This window comes from Ixodes scapularis, unplaced genomic scaffold (assembly GCF_016920785.2).
Source record: "Ixodes scapularis isolate PalLabHiFi unplaced genomic scaffold, ASM1692078v2 PGA_scaffold7__128_contigs__length_106722199, whole genome shotgun sequence".
In the NCBI taxonomy this organism is placed as follows: domain Eukaryota; kingdom Metazoa; phylum Arthropoda; class Arachnida; order Ixodida; family Ixodidae; genus Ixodes; species Ixodes scapularis.
In genome coordinates this window covers 95,536,307-95,559,160 of record NW_024609882.1, presented here as the reverse complement: position 1 = coordinate 95,559,160, position 22,854 = coordinate 95,536,307, and the positions used below count along the sequence as shown (strand labels likewise).

Here is a 22,854-nt window from a genome sequence, read left to right as displayed (position 1 = left end):
ATTAGTACAAAATGAAGGGCGCGTGACATTTTCTAAAATCTTTAGTTTGGAAGGTTTTGTAACACAAATAATGTTATTTTTATTCAACCATGCCGCAACGGTGCTTTCAGGCAGCGCGTCCCGATATAGGTGCATCTTAACTTCAGTAGTAATTCTCGGCGCGTCTGCTTGGGAGACGGGGGTGGCGCCCCTGAAACAACTTCCACCGTATCTGTTTCGGCGCCAAAATGGCCAATTAAAGCCAAAATAGAAGTCACGTGCAGTTCCTCGAGTGGCCGCTGCGGGAGAAATGGCGGCGTTGTGATCGCCATTAGCTCGGTTCTCGAGTACGGATCGGTGCCACTTTTTTAGAGCAGTCTATGGCATTTTCCAAACTGAGCAGTTCTAGTAACGTCGATCGTAACCAATCTGAGCAATGCTCACTCTACGCACGTACAAGAAAACCGTATACATGGATGGGCAGTATTTCAAATAGAAGTATTTGAAATACGTATTTCAAATACTTTGTGTATTTCGCATTTGTATTTAATTACAAATTGGGTAATGTATTTGACGTGTGTATTTAAATACTAAAACGTGGGTATTTCAAATACAATTGTAATTAAATACAATTTTGTGGGCGAAAATACATCCCTCAAATTTATTGTCACGACTCATTTTGCTCATCCTAAGATGTGTCCAGACAGGAAGAAAACTACGCTCTGCAGCGAATGCAGTGTCTCTCAATCAAGCACACGCGTTTAGTGACTTTGTGATTACGGTGCTAGTCCAGGGCAAGAATAGTGACGAAATCGACGTTCACAGGCTAAATAAGTGCCTGTGACAACTTGTGATGCTTTCCAGCCTGATTTCCATCCATATTTTTGCCTGGAACATTCTAAATGCGCGGGTCGTCCAGATTTTCGTAACTGGTGCGAGTTGCAACAATAAAAAATTCTCTAGCTAGTTCTGCGAGTCTTGGTCGTCTCGGTTCTGTGTTGGTCTATACCAAAATGTAATCGACAAAAAAAAACTGCTTGAAGCTCTGTGCTTTTTTCACCTTTTACGTCGAAGCTGATTACACTTTTTTGTGATTAAATTTTTATTACGTTACTAGAGCCTCGCACACTAACTCCCGAGTGTGCGATGCAAAATTAAAATGAGATACCTAGAAACCCCTTGCAGGCGCCCTGAGGTAGCTGACGCAAACTTTGAGGAATGTATTTGAAAGAGTATTTGGAGGAGACCAAATACATTTGGTTGTATTTGTATCTTGTACTTAAATGCTTTTTTGAAAATGTAATTAGATTTGTAATTAAATACATTTTGATGAAGTATTTTGTATTTGTATTTCCATACATATTTGCATGTATTTTGCCCATCCCTGACCGTATATATCTTGCGGCAGATATTTTGATGTATACCGTCGCACAGAGAAAGAGAGGACATGACAAAAATGTCGAAAGTAAGGGCAAAGAAAACTGCCTCCAACTCTTCAACCTGATTGGCAAGTATGATGAGATTGTAAGCAAGAAGTTAAGAGATGTGCCCATGAGTGCCAAGTTCATTCATCATTCCGTTCAAGAACAGAGGCATTTTACGCCATCTGATGTTAACGGCTATTGAGGAAGAAACGAAGGGCTCTCAGCGTTTTGTATTGATGATGGATGAAACCAAAGTCATCAGTAAAACGGAGCAAGTCTGTATTGTAGTGAGGTGGAGCCGTGTGCGAACATACGACGGCGCCGGTGTCATAGTATCATGAAACTCAAAAGGGTGTATAAGCACTGTTAATTTAAGATGCTCCGCATGCGATTTTTGTGCATTTCGTGAACTACCGCCTAAACCCTGTCATTGTGGATGTGTGCGAAGCAGTAAAACCAAATACGATATAGCTTCGCCAATACTGGAAACTCCTCCAGAAATTTATGGGAGCGGCGGCGAACGTGACAGTGGCGCCTCTAGCGGACTCGGAGTCTACGGGAGCAGACGACGCAATGGAAAAGTATAGGCTCCGCGACGTCCTCGAGCTTCGCGTGCCCCGTTTTGTCACCTCAACAGCAGAAACACTTCATTACGGTCAGCCCGCTTGCAAAGTGGAATCCACTGATCGCAACTGCAAGGACAATCAAATAACAACGCGCGCAGAAACAAAAATAGAGCAGTTTATTTGGAGGTCTCAAACGCCACTCAGGGGGATCACACGCCTTTGAAGCGCATCTGAAAAGTGGAAAACAGGCGTTTAGCTACTCGAACTACGTCATAAAAAGTTACTGTTTATCCGTTACAAACTGCGTTGTCACAATTTCTTACCTGAATAGGTGATTATTAAAACGTGCGCAATCAACATTTTAAATTTACCAATGCCAGCGCACAAGCCTCTGCAGCTTTACAAAAACAAAAAGTAACGAGAAAAATTACGGTGCAAACACTTTCCGAACTTTGCAGGAAAGATGAGGTCCGCATCCCAGACGAAAATAAAAAGAAATGGGGAACAGTTGCGAACAACGGCGAATGAAACAAAAAACGTTTAGCAGACGATAAAAAGATACAAATCACCGAGCAAATATTTGCTTCAGCGACGACGATCGCACGGAACGTCGAACGTCGGTAGGAGCATTGAAAATTAGCAGGTGGTGCTCGCCGTTGGTGTTGAGTCCACAACAAAGTGAAAGCAACACGACGAAACTATTAAAAAGAAGAGCTTTACTTTTTTTTCTTTTTTTTTTTTTCAGCTGCTCGTTATACGTTTGTTTATTTGCTTTCGCGGCGTTGGTAGGTACTAAGAACAAAACAGAGGCAAGAAAAAACGTAGTCCAACTCGCACTGCCCGGTAAATAAGAGTCGCACGCTCCAATCTGCTTCGTGCTAGCAGTTTGTGACCTTTTTTTGCTTTCGAATTACTTTCCATAGACTTAACAGGTTTTTTGTTTACTCGCTTGGCGAATCAGTTCAAAAGTATATTCAAGTCCTTGTTGATGTACATGTCCAGGTAATCTTTGAATACCGTGCCTTTGTTTTCAGTGTCGATCAGCGGCCTCAAGTGCGTTTTCAGCTGAACTTTTGTTTGGTGAAATATTCGTCTGTTGAGGCGTCAGTGGCGATTTTGAAGCCAGACTTGGATAGCTCTTCCAGTTTATTTTGAAGTAACTTAATTCCTCACGTTTGTTCGGTCTTTGGGAAGCGGAAGAAGGATTTTCCACCACATCACACAAACTTGCTTTTGCAGTGGTAAGCAGCAGATGGCATGCCTGCCATCTCCAAGTACGCGCTGGTGTATGCCCGAAGGCGGACGGTTCATCAACCAACGATGACCCATAGCAGATGTGACCACGTATACTCAAATAAAATCCAAATAGAAGTTATAACGAGCTTACACTTTTTAATATACTTATTAAGTACATATGGAGACTTCGGATCAGAAACTCAAAAGAAGGCGAACAAAGGAGGTTATCACAGACAATGGAAAAAAAATACTAACAACAACGTTGCAGACGGCCCTGCAGATGACTGGGCATAGCGTAGCAGACGAACCGGTGGTAGTAAGTGACGAAGCGAAGGAAATAAAGTAAAAACTAAGCCAAACAAGGCAAAGCAAAATACGCGATGGTTTGAACGTTAAGTAAACAAAAGAAAGGAAAAAGAGCAATAAAAAAACATCAACGCTGGAGTAGGAAAGGCCGCGGCAGCGTAGCGTAGACTCGAGCATAAAAAAGGAAGCAGACTGAAAAATGGAAGGAGGTGCACAACCGTCCAACGGATGCCTTTTTTTTTTTTTTTGTAACTCCGCTTTTAGTAGTTTTAGTAATGGCGTCGGATTTTCATGTGCACAATCGACTCCTTCCAGGGCGTACCAACCCCAAGATTCTCGGACAGGCGAGCGCCGTTACTACTTACGCCATCTATCGGCCGCCGCTGCGCCGGCGCCCGTAACTCAATGGACCAAAGCGATCTTTTTTTATACAAAGAAAACTAATCCCTCAATCCCTTTGCACTTTTGTGTCACTTTTTAATACATTGCCCTCAACCTCCACGAGAATTTTCGTGGTCCTGGGTTTATATTAAGTCTGGCCAAAATGCAACCAAACTTTTACTCATTGGTTCCTTAGGCAAACCGCAGAAAAATCATACGTCTTTTCAACATTCGATGCAAACCCTAAGAAAACCACACGATCAATTTAGTTGCATTTTGCTATATATATAGCCAATGTCTCTAGCTCCATGGAAACAGTTTTTATTTTCAAATTACTTAAATTTAAAGTGGTTCCCCAGGGCTTTAAATACCAAAAAGAATCCGCAGTTGGTGAGGAGACCTCGAGGATTCAGTGACGTTGTTGCGTTCCTAAATACATTTTTAGCAACATATGTAATGTATAACAAAACGGCAACTACACTGAATATTTTCTTAATTGATAAACACAAAACCTAAATACAGGTTTTTTCTTGTTTTTGTTTATCGCGCAATTAGCTCAAATACATTATACTTAAAGCGGTGAGTAATTAAGGAGTCCAAGCGTTTTTTGATCCGAACTATCTTTTACGAAGTGTCCAAATTTCATTTCACCAGCTATTCCACTTCCAAGAATGGTATTAAAAATAAAAATGCCAAAATGAGTGGGCGTGGTCCAGACACTTTGGCAAACGGGACATGAAGAGTACCATTTATGGCGACATTTAGCACGCTGTTAATGCTAATTAATCAATCTTATGTAGGTTTGCTTCGCGTGCGCCCAAGAGCTTTTGAAACGGCCCAGTATCTCTTAAGTCATCACAACCTCAGACGTCAAAATCAGGCAAAACAGGGGTGTGTCCCAGAAATTTGGGCATACGCGCCGCCAATTGTACCATCAATGGCGACACTCAGTACTCTATAAGCCATAATAATGCATCTCCTCCAGTTCTGCGACGCATATGCCCGAGAGCTTTTGAAGCGGCCTAGAATTTATTTAGTTATCACTCTCCAAAGCTTGCCTCAACCGTCAAAATCGGCCAAAAAAGGGGCGTTTCCCACAAATTTGGGCATACGCGCCGTCCATTGTACCATCAATGGCGACACTCAGCAGTCTGTAATTCATTATAAGTAATCTCCTCTAGGTGTATGACGCGTATGCCCGAGTGCTTTCGAAGCGGCCCAGAATTTATTTAGTTATCGCTCTCCAAAGGTTGCCTCAGACGTCAAAATCGGCCAAAAAGGGGACGTTCCCCACAAATTCGGGCATACGCGCCGTCAATTGTACCATCAATGGCGACACTCAGCAGTCTGTAATTCATTATAAGGAATCTCCTCTAGGTGTATGACGCGTATGCCCGAGTGCTTTCGAAGCGGCCCAGAATCTGTTTAGTTATCACTCTCCAAAGCTTGCCTCAACCGTCAAAATCGGCCAAAAAGGGGGCGTTTCCCACACATTTGGGCATACGCGCCGTCCATTGTACCATCAATGGCGACACTCAGCAGTGTGTAATTCATTATAAAGAATCTCCTCTAGGTCTATGACGCGTATGCCCGAGTGCTTTTGAAGCGGCCCGGAATTTATTTAGTTATCGCTCTCCAAAGGTTGCCTCAGACGTCAAAATTGGCCAAAAAGGGGGCGTTTCCCACAAATTCGGGCATACGCGCCGTCAATTGTACCATCAATGGCGACACTCAGCAGTCTGTAATTCATTATAAGGAATCTCCTCTAGGTCTATGACGCATATGCCCGAGTGCTTTCTATGCGGCCCAGAATTAATTTAGTTATCACTCTCCAAAGGTTGCCTCAGACGTCAAAATCGGCCAAAAAGGGGGCGTTCCCCACAAATGCGGGCATACGCGCCGTCAATTGTACCATCAATGGCGACACTCAGCAGTCTGTAATTCATTATAAGGAATCTCCTCTAGGTGTATGACGCGTATGCCCGAGTGCTTTTGAAGCGGCCCAGAATTTATTTAGTTATCGCTCTCCAAAGGTTGCCTGAGACGTCAAAATCGGCCAAAAGGGGGCGTTCCCCACAAATTCGGGCATACGCGCCGTCAATTGTACCATCAATGGCGACACTCAGCAGTCTGTAATTCATTATAAAGAATCTCCTCTAGGTGTATGACGCGTATGCCCGAGTGCTTTTGAAGCGGCCCAGAATTTATTTAGTTATCGCTCTCCAAAGGTTGCCTGAGACGTCAAAATCGGCCAAAAGGGGGCGTTTCCCACAAATTCGGGCATACGCGCCGTCAATTGTACCATCAATGGCGACACTCAGCAGTCTGTAATTCATTATAAAGAATCTCCTCTAGGTGTATGACGCGTATGCCCGAGTGCTTTTGAAGCGGCCCAGAATTTATTTAGTTATCGCTCTCCAAAGGTTGCCTGAGACGTCAAAATCGGCCAAAAGGGGGCGTTTCCCACAAATTCGGGCATACGCGCCGTCAATTGTACCATCAATGGCGACACTCAGCAGTCTGTAATTCATTATAAGGAATCTCCTCTAGGTGTATGACGCGTATGCCCGAGTGCTTTTGAAGCGGCCCAGAATTTATTTAGTTATCGCTCTCCAAAGGTTGCCTGAGACGTCAAAATCGGCCAAAAGGGGGCGTTTCCCACAAATTCGGGCATACGCGCCGTCAATTGTACCATCAATGGCGACACTCAGCAGTCTGTAATTCATTATAAAGAATCTCCTCTAGGTGTATGACGCGTATGCCCGAGTGCTTTTGAAGCGGCCCAGAATTTATTTAGTTATCGCTCTCCAAAGGTTGCCTGAGACGTCAAAATCGGCCAAAAGGGGGCGTTCCCCACAAATTCGGGCATACGCGCCGTCAATGGTACCATCAATGGCGACACTCAGCAGTCTGTAATTGATTATAAGGAATCTCCTCTAGGTGTATGACGCGTATGCCCGAGTGCTTTTGAAGCGGCCCAGAATTTATTTAGTTATCGCTCTCCAAAGGTTGCCTGAGACGTCAAAATCGGCCAAAAGGGGGCGTTCCCCACAAATTCGGGCATACGCGCCGTCAATTGTACCATCAATGGCGACACTCAGCAGTCTGTAATTCATTATAAGGAATCTCCTCTAGGTCTATGACGCGTATGCCCTAGTGCTTTTGAAGCGGCCAAGAATTTATTTAGTTATCGCTCTCCAAAGGTTGCCTCAGACGTCAAAATCGGCCAAAAAGGGGGCGTTCCCCACAAATTCGGGCATGCGCGCCGTCAATTGTACCATCAATGGCGACACTCAGCAGTCTGAAATTCATTATAATAAATCTCCTCTAGGTCTATGACGCGTATGCCCGAGTGCTTTTGAAGCGGCCAAGAATTTATTTAGTTTTCGCTCTCCAAAGGTTGCCTCAGACGTCAAAATCGGCCAAAAAAGGGGCGTTTCCCACAAATTCGGGCATACGCGCCGTCAATTGTACCATCAATGGCGACACTCAGCAGTCTGTAATTCATTATAAAGAATCTCCTATAGGTCTGTGACGCGTATGCCCGAGTGCTTTTGAAGCGGCCAAGAATTTATTTAGTTATCGCTCTCCAAAGGTTGCCTCAGACGTCAAAATCGGCCAAAACGGGGGCGTTCCCCACAAATTTGGGCATTCGCGCCGTCAATTGTACCATCAATGGCGACACTCAGCAGTCTGTAATTCATTATAAGGAATCTCCTCTAGGTCTATGACGCGTATGCCCGAGTGCTTTTGAAGCGGCCAAGAATTTATTTAGTTATCGCTCTCCAAAGGTTGCCTCAGACGTCAAAATCGGCCAAAAAAGGGGCGTTCCCCACAAATTCGGGCGTACGCGCCGTCAATTGTACCATCAATGGCGACACTCAGCAGTCTGTAATTCATTATAAGGCATCTCCTCTAGGTCTATGACGCGTATGCCCGAGTGCTTTTGAAGCGGCCAAGAATTTATTTAGTTATCGCTCTCCAAAGTTGCCTCAGACGTCAAAATCGGCCAAAAAGGGGGCGGTCCCCACAAATTCGGGCATACGCGCCGTCAATTGTACCATCAATGGCGACACTCAGCAGTCTGTAATTCATTATAAGGAATCTCCTCTAGGTCTATGACGCGTATGCCCGAGTGCTTTTGAAGCGGCCAAGAGTTTATTTAGTTATCGCTCTCCAAATGTTGCCTCAGACGTCAAAATCGGCCAAAAAGGGGGCGTTCCCCACAAATTCGGGCATACGCGCCGTCAATTGTACCATCAATGGCGACACTCAGCAGTCTGTAATTCATTATAAGGAATCTCCTCTAGGTCTATGACGCGTATGCCCGAGTGCTTTTGAAGCGGCCCAGAATTTATTTAGTTATCGCTCTCCAAAGGTGGACTCAGACGGGAGAGGCCCTTTCGAACGCACGACACCAGCCGGCCTCCAGGTGAGGCGCTTCGTGTAGAACCTGCCAGGTGGCGCTGGTGTTCGATTCCAGAGCACTCCTGCCAGCGAAGCTCGCGCCAAGCGTAGCTGTTTTGGATATTAGCGGTTCATTAGTGTGGCCTTTGAATGCTTCATGGGTGTTTCAACGTGTATGAATAAATTGGTTAAAGCGTACTTTAACAATTTAGTGAAAACCGGGGTAACCAGTCTTACGTGCTGGCGCGTAGCGCTGCGCATCCTTCTTCTTTCTCTTCGTTTTCATTGCTTAGTGACAAAACTCGAACCTATGTAATCACAATGCCAAGCACTTGATATTCACAAAAACAAATTGCAAAAACGGCCATAGACACCACAGAAACCATCCGAGAACGTACGCGACGCCATATCCCATGTTACAGTAGCCATGTCCTCCGGATTTCGACAACAGCGCCACTCGCGGCAGTCTGCACTTCTGGCTTCACACGGCCGATGGGGACGCCGCCGACATTTTTTCCACTGCCCCTATACTCTAGTTCAGTGTAACTAGAGCGCCGACGTTAGAACGCGCGACTCGAGAGCGCTGCGATAGGAGCGCGCTTGCCATTAGAGTGCACGCCACAAGAGCGCATGACCAGTAGAGCGCATGTCACGAGATTGATTACCTTGTCCGAAAAAGAAGCTTTATTGTACGCAAACACTTTAAAGCACACAGAACCACTTGACGATCGATCGGCTGGGTGCAGGAGCCGAGATTGAATGTTATTTCGAATGGTGAAGTTGTGTACATTAGGAAGTGACTTCCAACTCAACCATAACCACATTTTCTGAGTTTCATGTTTGCGAAGCGCTGCTCAACAACACAAGGTGCACCTCACTAGACTGTTCCTTTCTACCACACAAACTTGTGGTGTAGTGGAAAGTCATCACTTGGGCCACTAACTTTAGCGCGTCGGTGTCGTATTGGCCCTCACAGCATTCACAAACACGTTATGAAAGTGCGTCACACACCGCTAACAAATAAATGCGCCCCGCAAACTCAATAATGAGCTGCCGCATCATCGACGTCTGTCCTGAGCCGGCTCTGCATGCCATTCGTGCCTTCTTTTTTTGGACAGCATCTCCGTCGCAGTGCACACCGATGTTGCGATCGCCGGAGTACGGTAGAAGCTGGCCGTGTAGTTTCCGCTTCTTTTTTGTTGCGCGAGCGCTTGCTGCAGCCCAACACACCACCGTCTTCCATAGCTCCGCTGCAAATCGCGGTCGTCTCAACCACCAGCAGGGTCGAAACCGGCGTGCGACGTTCTTCTGTGGCGTAGGTGCAGCCCATGTATAGTACAATGGTTTGTTTAGGCTTCATCTAGCAGTCTGAAGAGTCTAGGACATTTCGGTGCTCGAAATATTTGGTGTGCGGAGTTTTTGTTGCATGGTCGTGGAACACAAAGCGACGCAAAGAGTCGCTTTTGTTCTTATTTTACGATTAATTTTTGCCCGAACTTCATTAAAAAATGTCATCTTCTCTTTCTGCTCGACTTTTTAGCAGATACCACCGCCCCACGGGGGTTAGAGCATGTGTTTCTCGCCTCCGACCACAATGAATAAACTTGCACCCCCGTGTAGCGTCTTTTGGAAAGCCGGGATCAGGGACTGCAATGGTGCTCGACGATTCCCCAGGGGCGTTGCTAGCAACGCCGATTAGGTCACAGAGCAGTGAGCACACGCGTTTTGTACATAAAAGGGGCCCACATTGCCCTTTGTGCATGATTATATTTTTTTTGAAGGCAGCTGGCCTCAGACTTTATTACGTATACGACGACTCACTTGTGATACGTGGCCGTTATAGTATTTGGGAGGGCTAGAAACTGGCATTCTTTCCGGAATATATTATTATCAAGCCACACATGCGAATAACTTCATATGCGTATGCTTATGCACGTTACATACCTATCATCCAGACATAATTATGACAAATCTTAATAAAGATTTCCTAGACGTATATTCTAACCTTTAAAATATTAAAGCATGCTATTGCCAGAAATGACGGGCCGTTTACACCGAAATATCCGTGTACCTTACGTCTTCTATGAACATGTCCTCACAGGATCACACAGGCCAATAATTGCTTGATTACACCTATCGTATATTTTCATTAGGGGGAAAAAACATAGTCAAATAAGACATCTCGATAATTACATCCCTTATATTGGGTCCGGACATTTCGTCGAACGCCGTTTCATCAAACGCCGTTTCATCGAACACCGTTTCATCGAATGCCGTTTCATCGAACGCCGTTTCATCGAACGCCGTTTCATAGAAGCCGTTTCATCGAACGCCTTTTCATCGAACGCTGTTACAGCCTGCAATATTTTTGCAATTTATTTTGATTTTTATACACAACGTCATTTAATTCTCCATTTTTTTAAATCACAGTATGCAGTGACGAGATAAGTTCCATTGTGAACATGTCCTGCTTCGAGAAGAAAGCCTCCATGAAACAATGACCCCTCTTCATGTCACATGAAACAATTAAAAATGAGACAAAAAAAAAAAAAAGAAACAGAAAGCACGATGTGCTTTCTGGGAAGCGGGTAGTGTTTTATTGTTTGACAGCGTGTACCTGTAACCTTGGGTTATGTGAGGATCCGAAAGGGTGACAGAGTACACCCAGGGCTTTACTATTGTCTGGTGCGGGTTGGCCTTCCTAAGAAAGCGTCCTGAAGATGATTGATAATAGGCAAAAGGGTCGGTAATAAAGTTGACAGTGAAGGGGAGGTGGTTCCAGTCCAGGTGTAGCCCGAAACCATGTTGGCTGACACTTTGTGCAGCTTTTGACTCTGTAGAGTTTGAAAACTAAAAAAAAAAAAAAGCAGAAACGTTCAATCTGAGCATAAAGCTGATAATCAGAGTATCATTATATTTAATTTCGTGTGCTCTCCTGGCAGAGTATCGTTTTATTATAAGCGTGCTGCCCTGGCAGTTAAATGCTTTTCGTGAATAAAATTTCAACTAAGCGTAAGTGTGCAAATGAGCTGGTGTGAATGGCACATTACCGAAACCCCCGGACAGCCGGTAAAAAAACGACAGAAATTCAAAAGCGTTTTAAGTTTCGGTCCTTTACCTCCAGTATCATGTTTTCTGACAGGTACATGAGTAAAACTTTTCAGTAAGTCGCATACCCATTTGTTTTTATACCAATGGGTTTTATTTCTAGTAATTTGGCTCCACCCTAAAGACTGTTTCTTAAGTGACTACCTTAGTCTTAACAAATGTGAGGTAAAACATCTACAAAGCACTGTTATGCCTCAAAACTCGATACAGAGAAATTCGATGAAACGGCCCTAAGCAATTCGATGAAACGGCGTTCGATGAAATGGCGTTCGATGAAATGTCCATTCATTCGATGAAACGGTGTTCGATGAAACGGTGTTCAATGAAATGTCCGCTAGCCGTCCGCAATGCCTGCTGGAAAACTCAGCTATTTTAACTTCCAAACGTGTATTTACACAAAAATATCCATGCAGCAAAAAGTCTCTGCACCGAAAAGTCCGTGCTCCGAAATGTCGGCACCGAAACGACCTACACCGAAACTTCCGGATCCCCAGTCTGAAGAATCCAACAACCTTGCCAATAAAGACAGAGCCATTTGACTCTCCTTGTATTTTTCTAAATTTGTAAAGCGCCAAGTATCCGGGTTCATCAGAGATTTAAGCCATAACTGCAGCGACTGGCGGCTTCATAATAATATATAAAAACAAAACTTATGCAATCTTTCACAAGAGCAGTCGTTGAAAAAGGGCGCTCTCGCACTACCCCATGCCTCCCGCGCTTGGAAGTATTGAATTAAAAAAAAAAAAAAAAAGCAATACTGGAACGGGGTGTGTGTGATTCATGCTGAAAGCGAGGAAGGGGGGGGGGGGTGCACTTATCATTCTTCTTTGTTCAGTATACCAGGAACTCTGTGATAACGTTATTGCCCGTTCAAGGTTTTCGAAACGCACAATGGGTCGCTTTAGAGCCTGCTTGCGGAATTCCTTCGGGTCGCTGAGGTGGGGCTTGATGGAAGTAGGACATCAGGACGCTACAAGCTGTTTCAGCAGATGCACTGCTGTGAGGGTTTCATATGACTTCTCGCTCCTTGGCGCGCATCGCTGCACCAAATCCGAATGCCACGTGTCACTTTTCCCAGCACTGAGTCACCTCCGATGTCTCATGGTATCGAGGCGCTCGAGGGGGAAGGGGGGGAGAGGAGTCGCCACTGCGTTCTTTCTTGTGTTCGGGTTCAATGTTTCAAGCCCAAGTCTGTAAATAACGGGGAGGCTTGGGAGAAAGCTTCGAAAACCAGACAGCTTCTTGTGCAAATCGTGATTGATTTGAGCCTGAGCTACGAACTACGTGCATAATGAAATGTCCGAAAATATTTGTACCCTTTTTTATCCTTTTCATTGCCTCATCTAAAACTTTCTGGTTTTCTCGTGCGTAAATGACATCTTTAAAACAATTGTGATCTTGGGTGTTCCCTATTTTAGACAAGCTTAGTAGCACAAGTGTGACACAAATAGGCGGCGCACACCAAGTCACTGAGCCAGAAACTTTCTGTTTGTCGCGGGGTAGTCAGCACTGCATAGTGTACGCGTGTTTGTCCTCATGCGACTACTATTATATTGCCGGAGAAAAGCAGTTCTTTTCTTGGTCCTGACATTTAATTGAAAATATGGCATAGAATATAGTTGTCCTTCGATGCAAAAGGAACTATTTCCGAAAACGAGAAACGATCTCCAAATACTATTTTAAAGCATTCAATTAAACGGCTTTGATCAAATGGCGTTTGATTCAATAACGTTCGATTAAATGGCTTCGATGAGACGGCGTTCGATGAAGTGTCCGGACCCAATCACCAGCATTAATTTGAAATACGAGTTAATCTTTCCTACCTTGCTCAGTCCACGGATAAAACCACCTCATCTGGTTGGTTGCTAATATCAATGACCTAACTTTATTATAAATGCCATCAGTGACGTTTTAGCGGTAGCCCGTGACCTGCTTCTTTGTTTCTGTTTATTATTAGTAATTATTGGTTACAGATGTACAGACTATTTTGGCAGTGTATTTACCTTCCGCTCTATAACGACTTCGGGCCACGAGAGCGCATTCGATAAACAAGTACACAAAAGTAGTAATTGTGGTCGCGTTGTCAACTCCATCCCTTGCTTAATCATGTATACAATGCGTAGGAAGAAACGCGTTGATAGCAATATAAGGGGAGAAGCTTGGAAAATTGTTAAGCGGGCGTTGATTTTTAAAAGCCGGGGATCTTAAAGATGTGTGACAAAACGCGGGGGTTTGCGGCAGGGGTATGGAAACGGGGCTTTCAGATTTGGATTATTTCTTAAACTAATCATGGAATGGGGCAGAATCGTAAATGTCGGCGAGGAGCACTTTATTCTGTCAGGAAGACCCGGCTTGCTTTTGTAAGTAAACGACCGTTGAAACAGATAACAGACATACACTGGATTCTCCAGTAGCTTCGAAAAGCCACGTTACGTTCTCCGCTCAAACCGTGACATTGAACTTTAAAAATACGTGGAACAGAAAAAACGATCAGATAGAAAAGCTACACGGACTGAGTGTATCTCCGTTTCCCCATAACTTGGTAAACGGCGAAAGCTACGATCCCCGTTGGCCAATCAGAGCAAGGGAGCGACGCACGAGACAGCTCTCCGTGGGAGGATCGTGTTTCTATGGCACATCGTCAAGTGCTTTGCTCCGATGCCCCGATTGGCTCACGAGGGTCGTAGCTTTATATCCTGTCTTCAAAGGACTGGCTCTCACAACGCTTGAGCGAGCACTTAACCCCTCGCCTTGTCCTGTGCGGAAGGTACTCCGTGATAATGGTTTTGTCCGGTTCGACATTCTGACAATATACAATGACACTTTTGTGAGCTGCTTGGAGATGTCTTCGGGGTAATCCGAGAAGTCAGACATACTGCTTTGGTACAAGATTATGTTCTGTATACCCAGGGATGGACCACACCGGACGCTGCAAGTCGTTCCAGCCAATGCAGCGCTGCGAGCGCTTCATTTGGCCTCGTGCCACACTCAGCGCATGTCACGTGTCACACACTCGGAACTGATTTACCTCCGATGGCTCGTAGCGTCCGCTGCGGTTCATTTTAAGGTAGAACGGATCGTAACAGAGTACGCTGCTTTGTGTTTGCGAATAATGGATCGCTTAGAGTGGTTCATTGGTAAATCCTGCTTGAGTTCAGCCTGAGCTCGCAAACTCTGGACACAATAAAACTATGTGGCGTAGAAATAAAAGCTTCTGAAAATGTCGGTATCGTTTTTCTTTTTTTACTTGTAACTTTTGTTATTGCTTGGGACCGAGTTCGGCCCTGGAAGCTGTTTGCCGAACTGTAAGTTTGTCCAGTTATTAGTGAGTGTAATGATTTTTATGTAGGTGATAGGCTTTCTTGGGAAGAACATATCAGAAATAGTTCAATGCTATATCTTGAAGACATTGCCAGATAACAACTCACAAATATTGGGTAAAAATGTCAAAGTTGCCTAGTTCGTGTATTTCAAAGCGCTGCATTTCGCATGGAGACAAAATAATGCAACATGTTAATGGAACACCACGCGATATAGTGTAAAATATTTTCCTCGCGAAAAAAAAAAGAAAAACGAAGTTTTTTTTTAATTGCACGCTGAAGTTGGGGAACTTTTCACATTGAAGCACTTTTGAAGCGTTGTAAATATTTTCAGTTATAAAACTCGAGTAAAAAAATATTTTTAGATGATTTACCGTTCCGGAAAGAATATACGAAAAAAAAAATTCAACGCTATATCTAGAAAATATTACGAGATATGCACTCCTAAACATCAGATACAAATATCAAAGTTACACGCACGCACACACGCACGAAGGTACACAATAACCTGAAAGCCGAATGCAGTGGCTGATGTACGAGTAGTGATCAAACTGTTTCTGCGGTTGACATCATGGGACGTCGCGTTCATGTGGGAGCTGTAAAGGTTAGGTGATCAAAAATGCACAATCATGACAATCAGAGCACATATTTACAACATTTTTTACCCTCAACAACCTTCTCTTCCCCCCCCCCTTTTTTTTTCTCGCTCAGAAAAAAAAGAAAAGAAAAAGAAGGGAGATCATTTAATGGTGCGACTTTTGCCGACGGTGCACGCGCGCGAAAGTACATGTCAATCGCAAAAGTGTTATTTACAAGATAAAGTACACAGGAAAGTGATTGTCGCTTTAGATGTCATTATAATTGGTTTTAGTAGTGAACCCATACAGTAGCCTAACCACATAGTTTTAACCCAACTACGTGAAAACGATCAGTTCTTTTGTTGACCCGTTCAAGACTGGCAGTTGTTGAAATATTTTAGCAAAGCGAAAACCGGGTATCGCCGCAAATGATAATCTATACGCAAACCCGAGCCCCTGAGACTTCAACAGTGCCTCCGGTATATGTGTGCGTGTGTTCACCTCGGTTAGAGAAGTAATTCTAGATATAGTCACGGCAGTCCGGAAAGTCGAAGTGCTTCCGTCGCATTCCAATTAATGCTCGGAGCCTTTATTCTTGGCTGTAGGTATAGGTTAGGTTAGTTCGCACCTCACGTGTGAACCTAAGAACAAACGATTCCGTCAAAGCATTTTATGCTGCACAGGTTACGCCACCTCAGCTTATCGGATATCAGTGATACATTACAATAGACTTGAGTAGCTCTTGCTGTGTTGCAACTTACAAGCACAAGTAGAGAATTAAAGAAAAAATGTTATCTTCTTTTTTTATTAAAAACGAGCTTGCGAGAGCACGGTTATGGTCTCATCTCATATGTTGCGCTGTAGTACAGCATGGCGACACCACTGATTTAGATACTTTGGAGTTACTAGCGCATCGTAAAACCTCGTTGTCATCGGCGGCTTCCTGAACAAGGTTGCGGCATGACAGTAATATATTATATTGCGCCTACATTGCACTGTTTGCAACAGCAGACTGATATTTCATTATCGACAAGCAATCTCTACCTGCAAAAATTAAATGTAATACGAAGAGAATGCCCATAGTTTTAGTAATTTGTAATTTGTAATGTGATATAATTAAATTTTAGTGATTTTTAAGAAAGGAATCGGTAATGTAAAACAGTTAGTTTTGGAAAATGCTTTTGCCATCTCTCGCCTAGAAATCTCAAGAGGACGACTGTACTAAAGTGATTAACCATTTCGAGAAGAGATAATTAGTTGAGAAAAATTAACGCAATATTGTAATTACACTCCCAAATTTTGACGGGTGAACTTGTACTTTAAACTTTTGTTTACGGAAAGGTGGAGTTCTAGTCACCGGTGTGGCCACGTGCAATATGACGTCTAAACGCGGCACTGGTCACTAGTAGGATCTCAAAACGCAATATAAAAATGCAAGGAACCGAAAAAAAAAAAAAGGGCTCTGCTTCGTATTATGGATTTTTGCAGATCTCAATATTTGGAGTTTCGGTCAAATTTCAGAACAAAAACAACGGTCTGACAGCCCCCAGCACTGTTTATTTCAACGTGTGTCTCATTTAGGCAACACCAGGTGGGTTGGGGTAAAAGCACCGTATATGTTAGAGTACGCACGCTGGCATGAATTCCCGTCCCGTAAACACTTTTTGTAAGGCTCGCCACTTCCTCTTAAGTACCCAGGGTCACAATACACTCTGTAGTACCGTATTTTCCGGACTATATAAGTTTAAAAGTTGAAAATTCACCCGATGCGGACTATCTACATGTGCGGACAATACAATGATATAATTTTTCTAGATCCTTCACTATGACAATCGTGAAGGATTTTATGAGTAAAGGACTATACTAATGTTGATTTACGTACGATGAAGCTTCATCGTGAGCTAATACAGTAGGCGTTTGCCAAGGTCTGCTGAGTATGATACTTTTTACGTTCGGACTAGGTGCTAAGTGCGGGCTTCGCACTGGGTGCCGTTTGTGTACCGGGTGCGGACTATCTAAGCAAGCACTTTTATTTTTGACGCAAAATATTTCCCTGCGGACTATGCACCGGGTCCGGGTTATAGTCCGGAAAATGCGGTAGTCCCTTCGAACTCTAGGGTTCTTGGACGATGGCCCTTGGCCTATGCCCATCCTCACATGGCCTTGGGTCACTTTACATGGACGGCAGAAGCAGTCAAATGCTCGGAGTAGCCAAGCATGTTTATCGCAAAACAAAACAAAAATTCAGAGACAAAACCGAGAGGCTAGGCTCTGAAACGCTGCAGAAAGGAGAGTTCGGTTTCGGGCGCTTCTGTGGTATCGCCGGAGGAAAGGGGTCGCTGTGCCTCCCGCTGCAAATCGCCCATTATGCGCTTAGCTTGGCTTATCTGGCCCCGAGATGCAGCAACAAAAGGAGTCTCCCCGCCGTCAAGTCAACTGTGGGAGAGGAGGAAATGGGAAGTGTGGCGAGGGGAACGTTTTTCTGGTTGAAAAATATTCTGCAGGTTGGTCTTTGAGCGCCGCGTGGTGGGAAGTTTTGAAACTACCCCGAATGTCTCGGAAACTTGGCCTTGTGATATCGCAGTAGCGTACGTGGTTCGAAATTGCCTTTTGCTTCTTTATGCGGAGACGATCGGGATTAGCCAGCTCGCCTATTCGGCGAAACGGCTTTAAGCAATACATTCATGAGAAATTTGAATTGCAACAACAAAACAAATGAATCGATAAGAACAGTAAAGTTGAGACGTAGCTATGTTCTGAAGATTTTTTTACATTGCCCTTTTTCAAGAAGCAGGGCGATGGTACATTCAAGTTTTGATTGGCTTACGTTAGTTCTGACAGAGTCTTTTCTTCAGGAGAGCCCGAAAATTGCACCCTGAAAGCTGTAACATCTGTCCCATGCGAAGAAAATGTCCTTCACTCATGAGGTTGCACCTATTTTTTAACATTCAAAGCAGCGAATACCCGCGACAATTTTTATTTTCATCGGTCACCTCGCACAGAGATAGGCAAAATTAAGGTGTTGTGGAGGATTGGACGGCTAGCGGAGACTCCGAGCTCGGCAGGGGCGCTGCTATCACTTTTCGCCCGCGCTCCGCGGGAGTTGCCAGTATTGGCATACATGGGATTTGGGAAAACCAGCGAGGAATGGTTTCGCCCTGCTTGAAAGTCTCCACGACCCGCCACGCGCCCCTTATTTCTAAACGTTCAAAAAAGGCTTCGTTTGCCCATTGTCGAGCTGCATGCAGAGCAGTCATTGCGACGAAGAGCAAGCGGGCAACTGAAGCTCTGCTTAAACGGCTAAACATATCGTGTTTTTTTTTTTTTTTTTTTTTTTTTCTTTACGTTGTTTTTTAGTTTCCTGAAGAATATTTTTTACTTTCTGCAAGACAAACACTTTCTCACCCGAGCGTGCCTCATGGCGCGTGCATCCATTGACGACATTTCCGAGGAGAGAAATTCCGAAGACATTTATTACTCGATATGAGCCCAAGGCTGCGAGATTGCCGAGGGGGACGGCGTGACATCGAAACAAGCGCGAAGAGCGACGCGGCTGCCTTCTCATTTACAGTAGTATACGTACTCACTGAAGGAAGGTCATTAGAAGACAAAATTCGCGAAGCAAAAGAAGGCATTTAGAGTAATAGCGTTTCTCCCCTTTCTCAACCGCACTGAGGCCGAGCTGACGAGCAGGTTAACTGAAAATAATAATGTCATCAGTGAAATGACTGCTATCCCTCCAGAAGGTAGGACATTTTTGGATGTTCCTTTACTCAACCCTATTCATACGACGCTGAAAGCGTGGAAATTGAGCGCAACCTACTTAGAAAGCTCCTTCAGCGCATCGGTGTAGAAGGTGCGAGGTAAAAACACGGCCTCAATTTGTTGCAGTTCTCGAGGAATTTAAGCTCGGTTTTCAGGAGTTACATAAGCTTGCTGCTATCGCTGTTACAATACCAGCGTCGTCCGCATCCTTCGAACACACGTTTTGTGTGTTCGATCTAGCCTTGCTCACAGCTGGCCAATCTTTCGCTAACAACATAGGTATTGATTGTTTCACCTTCGAAGCGCAGCACAATGATGGAGCACAATGCTTGTAAAAAGCAATACATTGTACACCTCTTCTCTTAAAACAATGGTGTAGACTGAAGTTCATGGGCGTTTGCCATTGGGGGACGTGCTACATCACTGAAATTTTATGCGGATGTGTGTTTCTATGAAATCTTTATTTTTTCTGCACTCTTGAAAACTTTTTTATTTAGTAACATTGTGTACTTTGTATTGTAACAGGTGCGTGCTGCACAATCCTAAGTGCGCATATGATTTACAGTATACAGTACAGCACACACCGTAATAGGTGTGTGCTGTACAATCGATCTATTGTAGTGCTTTCTACATCAATTATTGATAGATTTCATCATGAATTCATGTCGATGTTTTACAGACCTTCGTTCCGAGTCTTCTCACGAACTAACAATGATTTAAAGGCGACCTTATTTTCAATGCAACAGTGGGATTCATCATGCATGCTTCCAGCCGTGCCATCGAATGGTATGGTGGCATTATATTCAGATATCTTGTGATAAGAAACCAACGTCATCGGTATTTCAAAACAATGGTCTCCATAAAACATTCGTATAAAAATGGTTTCAAGGTACCAATAGTTTGGGTGATGGATTGTATATTTTGCTTTTTTTTAAATATTAAATTGTGTACTTAGTCTGTTGAGGTTTCTATTCTTCACTGGCTAGTTGCATTAGTTTGTTAATTAGGCTATAATCCACACGATGTTGGTGCTCGCAAATTTGGGTACGCTTGAGATAATAGAACCACTTTTAGTCTTCAGATCGCAGATTTGTTCCAAATATTTCCTAGGTTGTTGTTGTTTTTTGTTACGGATTAACGCTAGCAATAAAAGGAAACCAAACAACTCTAACTCTTTAAAACTCGAAGTGACTCGTGTTCATTCACACACACAGCTGATTGACTAAAAGCCAATCTACGTCCCATTAAAAAAAAAAACGTGCAACCTGTGATTATAGCCAGCAAGTTCAAAACATTTCACAAATCCCCCCCCCCCCCCCCCTCCGCCCCGCTACCCCTTTCCCGCACCCCAAACGAGGTCGACAATCACGTCTTGCCCCTTCCCCACTTTTCCAAGAAAAATGTTCTAACACCGCCCCTGCAGCATTTGGCTGTTGCGGTGCAAACTGGAAGATCCTAGCTCTGGTACATATACTGTAAATCACATGCGCACGAATTACGCCTCGAAGAAGTTGAAAATCAATGATTATCTGAGCGCGTTGTCCCTGCGCCAGTCAAATAAATTTCTGATATCTGAACAGGCCAAAAGAAATATTACCTAGAAACAATCCCAATAACACCACGTGGGCAATAACAACACGTTATTTTCATTGTTCTCAAGCATGATCAGGCTAAGTTCTTAGCATGCCTCTGCACGTTTGTCCGGAAGCTATCTCTCGTTGCTAGTTCAACTTCTCGCGTAGGGGCGGTGCCACCGGTATCTGTCGGCCGTTGCAGCTTACATTCTCCACGACTTTCCTTTTTTTTTTTTTTTTCTCGGCGACTTTTTGCCGCAACGCGAAGGTAACTTCGGGGTAAAGCAATCAGAAGCCCAGCTTGGAATCCTTTTATTTGTTCGAGGGAAAAGGAGAGCGGAGAAGACGCGCACTGCACTGTCTTTACGAAATAGCTGTTACACCATTGTTTCTATTCTAGAAGGTGCTGGACGAACACAACGAGCATGTGCGATGACGCAAGCCACAACTGATGTCACTGGCGAAAATGAGCGGGAATGCGACGCGCCTGTGGCTATCAGGCACCACCGGCGTCAGCCCTCCTCTGTCTGGCAGTCCACGACATGCCACGGTTAAAACCCATGCGTCTCGTGTCAAAGATTTTGAGCCAGTTTTTCAGCCCTGCGGGATTATTAGGGACGCCATCGGAAAATCAGAATCTTCGAAACAGGGTACAGCGGTGAACTTATGCATTTCACATTCACTAACGGCGAGCTGGCTCCGATAACTCAAATGTATCCGAAGTGTTTTTCGTTCTTGAACACGAACTTATATAATCCCCCGTGTCTATTCGCCGCTTCTTCCTTCTGCTGCGACATGAACGAAGAAGTGAGCACAGAGGGCAAATATTCGCACTCTGTTCCTGCAGTGGCAGCATATCTTGGCTAAATATTATATCTTGTTCCCACCTTTTCCTTTGGTACAAGGGACAATATTGCAGATACGACAGAACCTTTTTTTTTGTGTGTTGCTCCCTTTCCGCCGTAAAGCAGAGAGTGTCTTTTTCTGCAAGATTTTTATTAACCCGTAACTAAATCAGGCGTTTTATTCCATCGTTTTACATTCACCGTTCGATGATCACAATTACAACTTAGTTGTACCAAATTCTAACACTAATGCATGTCATTAGCCATTAGACCCGAAAACGTATTTTTAATGAAACGACATATTGGCTTCCATTATCCCTGGGGCAAACCATCATACAAGTTAAAAATGCTGTAACACCAGTTCCTGTTTTGAGTTGTCATGAACAAAGTGTATTACTCTCTTCTTTTAACTTATGTTGCTCTTACTCCCATCTGTTATACCGATGGCCCTGGGAATATCAAAATAAGTTATTACTTTTGAATTTTAGATATAGTTTTATAACAACCCTAGAGGTATTAGTTTTCGTACAACCTGTGGGCAACCTGGTGATCCACAAAGCAAAGGTTCTAGAGTCCGATGTATTCTTCCGAGTATAGCCGATTTACCATTCAAAAGGATGATTCGTTGGGAAATGAGAACACTCCCTACACACTTGAGGAAGTGACCGGGTGAAAGAAATACTGCAAAGGGACAAGAGGAAAGGTTTGGCTCACCCGTTTTTGGCAGCAGTGGTGGGATGAGCGAACTGCTGACGGTTATCCACCGGGGTCCATGACGTCAGGTTCTGGCAGCGAGTCTCGGGAGTGCTGCTCCGAACTTGCAGAGCGTTGCGCAACAGGCAGCTGCCATAATGGGTCACGTGACCGCGTCGTCTGCCTCGTCCCCTTGCCCAAATCGATTAGGGGCCGGAAGCAACCAAAAGGAAACGGAAAGCTCGTCTCTCTCTCTCTCTCTCTCTCCCTCTCCTTCTCTCTTTCTTTCCCGCGTTGCATCATCCGAACGAGTGTCCGTGGAAGTCTTGGGTACGAGCTTGAGGAACTTTCTCGTAGATGGCACCACATCAGAACGATAGGAGAACTTTGAGGGAGACGCCGATTTCAAAGATTTTGGCGGATACGACAGGAAACATTATACTGGATATATCTGAAAAGCACCGCTCAGTTCTGGTCAATAACAACTATATGTGAATAATAGATGCATGGTATTCTAGTTCACAATGGACTTATCACGGGCTTAAGCTGAGCTGGTTTGGTCATTCTTACGATGGGCCAGCTGGACAAAGATACCACTCAGAAGAAACCAGCAGTGTGAATGGTGTTTTTTTTTTCTGATTGGTATCTTTGTTTAGGTGGCCCCATCGTAAG

At 44.2% G+C, this 22,854-nt stretch overlaps 1 protein-coding gene across 2 annotated transcripts in view; it reads right to left on the bottom strand.

Annotated features, from left to right (window-relative positions):
* LOC8025085 (protein cycle) overlaps positions 1-22,294 on the bottom strand; it is a 269,570-nt gene extending 247,276 nt beyond the window's left edge. For both annotated transcript variants that reach the window (XM_029989709.2, XM_029989708.2), the window contains exon 1: positions 22,204-22,294. The gene's annotated coding sequence lies outside the window, so the exon portion shown is untranslated. The remainder of the gene's footprint in view (positions 1-22,203) is intronic.
* Between the last annotated feature and the right edge of the window lie 560 nt (positions 22,295-22,854).